Raw genomic sequence first — 10,367 nt, forward strand, 5'->3', positions numbered from 1 at the left:
AGAAAGATAGGTAGGAGCAAGCCATGTAATGCTTTGTAGGTTAGCAGTAAAACCTTGAAATCAATCCTAGCCTTAACAGGAAGCCAGTGTAGAGAGGCTAGCACTGGAGTAATATGATCAAATGTTTTGGTTCTAGTCAAAATTCTAGCAGCGTGTTTAGCACTAACTGAAGGTTATTTAGTGCTTTATTCGGGTAGCTGGAAAGTAGACCTTGCAGTAGTTAATCTAGAAATTACAAAAGCATGGATCCATTTTTCTGCCACATTTTTGGACAGAAAGTTTCAGATTTTTGCAATGTTACGAAAATGCAAGAAAGCTGTCCTTGAAATATTCTTGATATGTTCGTCAAAGAGAGATCAGGGTCCAGAGTAACGCTGAGGTCCTTCACAGTTTTATTTGAGATGATTGTTACAACCATTAAGAAAATTGTCAGCTAAAAGGGTCCCAGACATCGGAGATATCTCGTGTTTGCATGATTCTTTGGTGGTATGTACGCTGTTCCAATATGCATATATTAGCAACTGCCCCTGCAGCCATATTAACAAGTGTTGCCCGTGGCCTGAAATGTATGTGCAAAGGAATAGGAGAGGTTGGTTTGCCCAGGATCAACAGTTAAAAYCATTTTTTTTMATTGTATATTTTTTGAAATGCTGTTATTTCTTTGTTTAGCCTATGGGGTGATTTCTTTTCCCCTCTTCCTCGTGTAATTGCTTTGTTCGACTTAATTGTTCTCCAATTTAATCCCTGCATGGAGTGCATTCTGAACTTTTAATTAGACTGTGTTTTGATTATGTTGCGGTTGAAAGTGAATCATGTTTCTCATTAAAGTGGCAACAATAGAGTATGCCTGTTGTCTGCTATTGCATCCCTGTCATGTTTGTCTTTCTTACATGAACATTTATTTTCGAGTTAATTAAAATGTAAAGCCAGAATGTATAGATAATATCCACTCCGTCTCCTGTATTGGCTTTGAAGGTCTACCAAGTTACCTGGCCTTTAAAACATTTGCATCAAATAATTACTTTGATCTTTTTAGTCACAGAACGATGTTGTGGACATACYAACACGTTGACAGCTTTCAGTCAGATTATTCGAGAACATGATATTTGATTAACATGACAATCAGTAGTGACATGCCAAGGACACCTGAAAAAACCTGTACTAATGTGACATTCAGTATGCCAGGTAAATGTGGACCATTTCTTCCAAGCCTGACGATTTGTGGTGAAGCCACAGCGCAGGATTAACCACAGTGCCATATTGGCAAACTCGCTGGGCAGTGGTCGTAGTGGCAGCAGGGTTCTTCTACCCCAGCCCCATCTCTTTTGGAAGGCTTCTTTGAACTTCTTCGTACAGCTGCTCAGACACAGTTCTGATGGGCTCATCTGTGTTGGATCCCACTTCTGACACCAAATGTTATGAAGTTGGGTGTCATGTGGAATTCAAACCCGATGCCATCCATTTGGATGGTGGGRGCACAATTGTAACTAGACACGGCTTTGTGAAAGGCCGGCCTAAATCCAGCTATCAAAGCACAGCATTCTAAGCAGGTTGATTTGGATTGTCAAATGACTCTCGCATTGTACTCCAGTTCATTTTCGAAATAGAGAATCATTCAAATGAGATGATAATACCTTTTCATTTGTTTGCATTAGACCAATGGGGCACCTTTTGTGGACAGCTAACAGGCTTAAGTATTACAGGTTTCTTGTCTGCAATTGTAACATTTSSTGTGGTTATTTAGGCATAAATCAAACTCACCTCCATTAGAGGGCCATTACGGTGATGAGAGGTGAGGCAGACAGATATGCAGGCATTCGGGACTCTCGAGTAGCATACGCTTCATCGTTAGCCACAATTGTATCTTATAAATACATGACACTGCTAGTATATATTGGATAGCATGCCAGTTCTGTGAGTGGTTTTGTTGTGTGGACTAGATATTGCATTGACAGCATCCTTAAAGTGAACTAGCTATCAACACAAACTCAAGCCCAAAACATACAAAACATACATAGAAATGTTTTGATAGCGCTTCATCATAACCAAATATGTCATAGCCAATGTATTTCCAAACCGAAAATCCTACCCCGTCTTAGGACAGCTAGTTTCAGTCTTTAGTGAAGCAAATCAAATCAAATCAAATTGTATTGGTCACATAGACATACTTAGCTGTTGTTATTGCAGGTGTAGCGAAATGCTTGTGTTCCTAGTTCCAACAGTGCAATAATATCTAACAAATCACAACAATACACACAAATCTAAAAGTGAAATAATGGAATTAATAAGAAATATATAAATATTAGCTKGAGCGATGTCGAAGTAGCATTGACTAAAATACATTAGAATAGAATAAAGTATATACATATGAGTAAAGCAGTATCTTAACATTATTTAAACATTATTAAAGTGACTAGTGTTCCATTATTAAAGTTGCCAGTGATTCCAAGTCTATGTATATAGGGCAGCAGCCTCTAAGGTGCAGGATTGCGTAACCGGGTGGAAGCCGGCTAGTGATGGCTATTTAACAGTCTGATGGACTTGAGGGTGGACCATTTCAGTTTGTCAGTGATGTGTAACGCCAAGGAACTTGAAGCTTTCCACCTTCTCCACTGCGGTCCTGTTGATGTGGATAGGGGTGTGGTCCCTCTGCCGTTTCCAGAAGTTCACGATCAGCTCCTTTGTTTTGTTGACGTTGAGTGAGAGGTTATTTTCCTGCCACCACTCTCCCAGGGCCCTCACCTCCTCTCTGTAGCCTGTCTCGTCATTGTTGGTAATCAGGCCTACTACTGTTGTGTCGTCTCCAAACTTGATGATTGAGTTGGAGGCGTGCGTGGTCTCGCAGTCATGGGTAAACAGGGAGTACAGGAGGGGGCTGAGCACGCCCCCTTGTGGGCCCCTGTGTTGACAATCAGCGAAGTGGAGGTGTTGTTTACTAACATCACCACCTGGGGGCAGCCCGTCAAGACGTCCAGGACCCAGTTGCACAGGGCGGGGTTCAGACCCAGGGCCCCGAGCTTAATGATGAGCTTGGAGGGTACTATAGTGTTGAATGCTGAGCTATAGTCAATGAACAGCATCCTTACATGGGTATTCCTTCTTGTCCAGATGGGATAGGGCAGTGTGCAGTGTGATGGCGATTCCATCATCTGTGGATCTATTGGGGCAGTAAGCAAATTGAAGTGGGTCTAGGGTGTCAGGTAAGGTAGAGGTGATATGATCCTTAACTAGCCTCTCAAAGCACTTCATGATGACAAAAGTGATTGCTACGGGCGATAGTCATTCAGTTCAGTTACCTTTGCTTTCTTGGGTACAGGAACAATGGTGGACATCTTGAAGCAAGTGGGGTCAGCAGTCTGGGATAGGGAGAGATTGAATATGTCTGTAAACACTCCAGCCAGCTGGTCTGCGCATACTCTGAGGACACGGCTAGGGATGCCATCTGGGCCGGCAGCCTTGCGAGGGTTAACACGCTTAAATGTCTTACTCACGTTGGCCACGGAGAAGGAGAGCTCATAGTCCTTGGTAGTGGGTCATGTCGGTGGCACTGTGTTATGCTCAAAGCAGGCGAAGAAGGTGTTTAGCTTGTCCGGGAGCAAGATGTCGTCGGTGTCCCCGACGTGGCTGGTTTTCCCTTTGTAGTCCGTGATTYTCTGTAGACCCTGCCACATACGTCTTGTGTCTGAACCGTTGAATTGCAACTCCAGTTTGTCTCTTTACTTGCCTGTTTTCTTGCCTTACAGAGGGAATAACTACACTGTTTGTATTCGGCTATAGTCCCAGTCACCTTGCCGTTGGTTAAATGCGGTGGTTTACMCTTTCAGTTTTGCGCAAATGCTGCCATCTATCCARGTTTTCTGGTTTGGATAGGTTTTAATAGTCACAGTGGGTACAACATCTCCTATATACTTCCTGATGAACTCAGTCACCGTATCCATGTATTCGTTGATGTACATTGATGGTACATTGATGTTGAAACTGTTGAAACGGTTCAAGACATTGTTGTTTTAAAGCAGCTCTTTTTCTGAATCCTATACCACACACTGCCTTCTGGAGCGATTTAGGCAGGCTGCCTCTACTCAATGCCTTTGATATAACAGCGGGGCTTGCAGAGCCTGAGACGGGGTCAGCTCAGCTCAGCTCAGCTCTGTGACCGAGTGACTACATAACGGTGCTTTATGTAAGTCTGGCTGATGCAGACAGCTGGTTGACTGGGAAACGTTGGTTGGTTCTGGGAAAAAAAGACATTTGAGGATAAGGAGTTGGTTGATAATTTCAACACAGGTGTATGTAACACAGGTCATTTAGGTTGTTAATGGAATCGGACGTTAGGTTTCTGGAATTTCTCTGGACAGGGTGATTCCAGGCCTCTTCAACCACATCCATTCAGGGAATGAGACCTGAATTGAAAATGTGGTATTATTTCCCCCTTTTCGTGAATTTAAATATATCTGCTAAATTGGGTGTGTTGAAAATGATGTTATCTAGGCCTTGTATTTACCCTGTGACATTATAGGGGTTTGGATATACAATATTCGTCTTTCTCTCTCTGTGTTCAAAAATTGTCAAAAGTTGCTATTTTATTGACTTTCACATTTCAGACCTGTAGAGGTCATGCCAAATTGAAATGAAATGTGATATTTATTTAARCTTTATTTAACTATGCAAGTCAGTTATGAACAAATTCTTATTTTACAATGACGGCCTATCCCTGCCAAACCCTCCCTAACCAATTGTGCGCCGCGCTATGGGACTCCCAATAATGGCCGGTTGTGATCCAGCCCGGGATCGAACCAAGGTCTGTGGTGACACCTCTAGCACTGAGATGAAGTGCCTTAGACCGCTGCATCACTGGGGACCCACTATTGTCAGTGATTACTTTTCTGATCTCCTGTGTGATTTGGCCCACAGATCTATCAGTCCCAGGAAATCCCACACTGAAAAATATGAAATTCACTACTTTTATTGATCTGCTTGCTCTGCCCTCATATTTAGCCTCACATATAAGTGTTTAACATGTTATTTTCAGGACAACCAGGGCTACAAGTTGAACACTATTTAACAAAAACAGTTCCATTTATGAGTTTTATTGACAAATGCCATTTGAAAAAAAGGTCAACCAAGCAAAATCCTGATAAAAAAAAAATATTTTAAAGAATGCTGTACGTACAGAAATTATTTGCTCAGTAAGAAATGAATATCCAACTAGTCAGTGACAACTTTTGTGGAGTTTGTGAAAGGAACTATGTGAGCTTATTACAGTATTATAAAACACTATATTCTGGGATTTCCTATGACCTGTGTAGAATAACCTCTTACCTCCTAACGACTCTTGTGTGGCTTGTGAGCATCATAGTCTCAGCTTTCAGAGTCTCAGCTTTTCATAGATGGGRCATACATTTTATAGCTCAAACCGTTCAAACTTTACAGACATTTTTGTGAGAAGAAGCATTTCACAAACAACGCTCTGGCTCAGCCCCCGTTAATCACATAGACTAATGGTTGATATCAGCGGATACAGAGGAAATAGACAAATCGAAAAACCCAGAAATCTGTAGCTCCAACACACAATGTTRAAAATGGGTTAGAAGTCCAAAYCGCACTGGTGTCACGGTGGAACTGTTGAAGATGGAATGTGATATATCAGCGATGACYTTCCTGATCTCCTTGTGTGTCCTTGTGCACGCAGATCTACATATTTGAGAACAATATTTACTACCAATCAGATGTGAAGAGCAACTCCCTCAGACTGACATCTTCTGGAAAGGAAGGGGTCATCTTCAATGGGATCGCTGACTGGCTGTACGAAGGTGGGTATTACCATTTACTTAAATAGACTGTAAAACTAAAGTCCTTTTAGAAATGTGGCAGGTGTTCCCCAAAGWTGTCGACAAGTTATTAGGCTATTTGCTGTATTGCAAAAGATATATGTAATTGTGTTTGGTTGTCAACACATCCAAATATCAACATTTGAAGGAGATGTATATTTTGTGCCACTGACTTAGTCTGGCTTTAATTCCAATTTGTCTGCATATTAATTATTGATATGTTGGATTCACATCTACATCTCAACCAAAAATCTAAGTTAAAGAATATAACTAAATCAAATCAAACTTTATTCTAAGTGCATTTAAAGTTTGATTTAATTTGGTTGAGATGGATACTTGAATCCAACATATCAATTATTAATTTGTAGACTAAATGGAATTAAAACCAGAATAAGTCAGTGGCACAGATGGAACTAACCAAGCAGAAGATACATCTACTTCATATGCTGATAGTTGGTTGTGTTGACAATCAAACACAATTCATAATCCAGTTTGTCTACAAATTAATATTTAATATCCCAACCCCCYAAAATTGTTAAGGAATAGGACTAAATCTAATCAAATTTAAAATGTACTTTAAATATTTTATATTATTTAGTCCTATTCTGTAAATTAGATGATTGGTTGAGATGGAGACATGAATCCAACATATTAATGATTCACTTGAAGATTACATTTGAAATCAACCAAGGCTTGAAACCCTAGGTCTACATGTACAGTTGAAGTCGGAAGTTTACATACACCTTAGCCAAATACATTTAAACTCAGTTTTTCACAATTCCTGACATTTAATCCGAGTACAAATTCAGTTTRTTAGGTCAGTTAGGATCACCYCTTGGTTTTAAGAATGTGAAATGTCAGAATAATAGCAGAGAGAATGATTTATTTCAGCTTTTAGTTCTTTCATCACATTCCCAGTGGGTCAGAAGTTTACATACACTCAGTTAGTATTTGGTAGCATTGCCTTTAAATTGTTTAACTTGGGTCAAACATTTTGGGTAGCCTTCCACAAGCTTCCCACAATAAGTTGGGTGAATTTTGGCCCATTCCTCCTGACAGAGCTGGTGTAACTGTGTCAGGTTTGTAGGCCTCCTTGCTCGCACACGCTTTTTCAGCTCTGCCCACACATTTTCTATCGGATTGAGGTCAGGGCTTTGTGTTGGCCACTCCAATACTTGATTTGTTGTCCTTAAGCCATTTTGCCACAACTTTGGAAGTATGCTTGGGATCATTGTCATTTGGAAGACCCATTTGCGACCAAGCTTTAACTTCCTGACTGAGTTTTGAGATGTTGCTTCAATATATCACATATTTTCCTGCTCATGATGCCATCTATTTTGTGAAGTGCAGGCAGTCCCTCCTGCAGCAAGAGCCCCCACAACATGAATTATGCCACCCCGTCCCCGGCTCACGATTGGGATGTGTGTTCTTCGGCTTGCAACCTCCTTTTTTCTTCCAAATAACGATGGTCCTTTATGGCCATTTTTGTTTCATCAGACCAGAGGACATTTTCCAAATGGTAACGATCTTTGTTCCCATGTGCAGTTTGCACACCATAGTCTGGCATTTTTTATGGCGGTTTTGGAGCAGTGGCATTCCTTGCTGAGGCGGCATTTTCAGGTTATGTCCATATGGGGACTCGTTTTACTGGGCTATAGATTCCTTGGTACCTGTTTCCTCGCCATCTTCAAAGGTCCTTTGCTGTTAGTTCTGGCGATTGATTTGTAGGTTTTCACACCAAAGTACATTCATCTCTAGGAGCAGAACGCGTCTCCTTCCTGAGGGGATGACGGCTGCATGTTTCATGGTGTTTATACTAGGTACTATTGTTTGTACATAATGAACGTGGTACTTTCAGGCGTTTGAAATTTGCTGCCCAAGGATGAACAGACTCGTGGAGGTCTACATTTTTTTTTTCTGAGGTTTTTGCTGATTTCTTTGATTTCCCATGATGTCAAGCAAAGAGGCACTGAGTTTGAAGGTAGGCCTTGAAATACATCCACAGGTACACCTCCAATTGACTCAAATGATGTCAATTAGCCTGTCAGAAGCTTTTAGAGCCATGACATAATTTTCTGGAATTTTCCAATCTGTTTAAAGGCACAGTCAACTTAGTGTATGTAAACTTCTGACCCACTGGAATTYTGATACAGTGAATTATAAGTGAAATATTCTGTCTGTAAACAATTGTTGGAAAAATGACTTGTGTCATGCACAAAGTAGATGTCCTAACCGACTTGCCAAAACTATAGTTTCTTAACAAGAAATTTGTGGAATGCTTGAAAACTAGCTTTAATGACTCCAACCTAAGTGTGTGTAAACTTCCGACTTCAACTGTATGTATTGTTAATTTTTTGTTGATCCCTGGGTTGAATTGAAACAATAGCTTCTGAGGTCTTTGCAAATGCTATAAGGCCTAAATAGTATAATTGATATATGACTGATGTATGGTTATATTTGGTTATGTTTATATTTAATGTTTTCTGTTCAACCTACCCTTTGGAATGACTTCGATAGCAACAGTGAATATATTTAGTTATTAAGAGATCTCTCAATMWCAGAGTCGTGTGTATAGGTGGCAGGGAAGTCAGGCGCAGGAGAGTTAAACGAAGTTTAAAAGGAGACTTTTAATAAATGTCCACTTAACATGCTCCAAACACGAAAATGTACATACATAAAATAAACATGGGTACGAGGACCCGTCGCGCACCTATACACCAAGAAACAACACTTGACATAAAACAATCTCTGACAAAGACATGAGGGGAAACAGAGGGTTAAATACACAAGAGGTAATGGATGGGATTGAAAACAGGTGTGTGGGAAGACAAGACAAAACCAATGTAAAATGAAAAATGGATCGATGATGGCTAGAAGACCGGTGACGTCGACCGCCGAACACCGCCCGAACAAGGAGAGGCAACGACTTCGGCAGAAGTCGTGACACTCAATATGAATTCTCATGACTGCACATTGGTAGTATCAAAATATCAAAGCTGGGCTTGATTAAAACCCTGGATGGGAGACCAAATAAATTGCTGTAGATAGATCAAGTCTCCAGTAGGAGGTGCTGCCTAGCCTATAGCTTTTTTTCTTATAGTGGATGTAACGTTGAAGATCTGACATTGTTTCAAAGGTACAAATTCAACATATTTTATYTCAGGTTTGTATATGTTGAAAATTGGTTACAATAGCTAGGTTTCCATCCAACTGGCGACAGATTTCATGCGATTATTTTAAAATCCGCATAAGAGTTCAAAGTTCTCCATAGCTACGATATTGCCAGTAGTATTTCATGTAACGAAGATATTTGTGACTGAGTAAACACAGTGGAATGATTTTCAGCTATTCCAACATTTCATGTTTTTCTGATGATGTCAAACTAGTCAAACACAGTGGGGTAGTCAAACTAATACATTTTCCAATTTCTCTTCAGCTGCACAATAGGTAGATTAATTAAATTCTAAATTAGTGCCAAATGCCAGTTTATTTATTTTTTAAGTTTTCAATATGAATGTGAACAAATAGCAGATTTGAATAGGGAAGAGTTTCATCCCGTTACTCAGGAGTGTTGGGATTGTTACTTGAAAATATATTAACGCGTTACTTTACAATACTTTACAATATTACTTTGTGATGAAAGTAACACATTATATTACTAGTTTTATAACTTTGCGTTACTTTCATGAAAAAAACTCAAAATCGCTCCGCATTCGATGGCAAAGATCAGAGGTGCTCCCTCTATACATGTCTATGGACAGTAGCTGTTTTGACATTCCTCCAAACAGCCTTTCTCTGCTCTCTCTAAATGCGGAAATTAATCGAGTTCGGATCATGGAAACACACGGCCGGTAGAGAWATGACGCTGAAAGTAACGCAAGCGTTGTCTGACAAAGTAACTGTAATAATAATACCCAATTTGAAAAAGTAACATGTTACTTTACTCAGTTACTCATGAAAGTAATCTGATTATGTAACGCYTTACCCCCAACACTGCTCAGGAGAAACACAATTATACACTGATTTTGGAAGTGTTTCTGCAAGCAGTCACTTTAACTGTGCAATTGCATATATTGTTTGTTCATTATTTCATGTACCTTTGTGTGAAAAATTATCATTGTCATTCTATGTTGTGTGGGTATTTTTGCCTTTAAATGGACATTTAGGGCCAAGTTTGCACCTGTTTTTCCCCCACAAATAWGTAAAACACCAAAAGCAAACCCAAAACATGAGATCATGTTTATTTACCGTTTACCTTTGTTTTTTTCTTTCTCTTGACCTTTATTTTACCTTTTTGTTATTTCATCAATGTTTTAATACCCTTTTGAAGGTACAAAGTAAACTTGGCAATTAGCCTATTTTAGTTCAAAGCTTCATCTGATACGGTGTGTGTTACTTATTGGTTTCCTATAACCATACCTCTGGGAAAACAATTGATATTCTTTTATGTTTTATCTGTATGAACTACACTTTTTTCCTGCATAAACTATGTGATTTTCATGGTAATATGACAGTCTCTATGACAACCTATTATTCCTT

At 39.7% G+C, this 10,367-nt stretch overlaps 1 pseudogene; it reads left to right on the forward strand.

Annotated features, from left to right (window-relative positions):
- The window catches only part of LOC111972648 (inactive dipeptidyl peptidase 10-like), a 362,938-nt pseudogene that overhangs the window by 237,008 nt on the left and 115,563 nt on the right, over positions 1-10,367 (forward strand).

This window comes from Salvelinus sp. IW2-2015, linkage group LG2 (assembly GCF_002910315.2).
Source record: "Salvelinus sp. IW2-2015 linkage group LG2, ASM291031v2, whole genome shotgun sequence".
NCBI lineage: Eukaryota > Metazoa > Chordata > Actinopteri > Salmoniformes > Salmonidae > Salvelinus > Salvelinus sp. IW2-2015.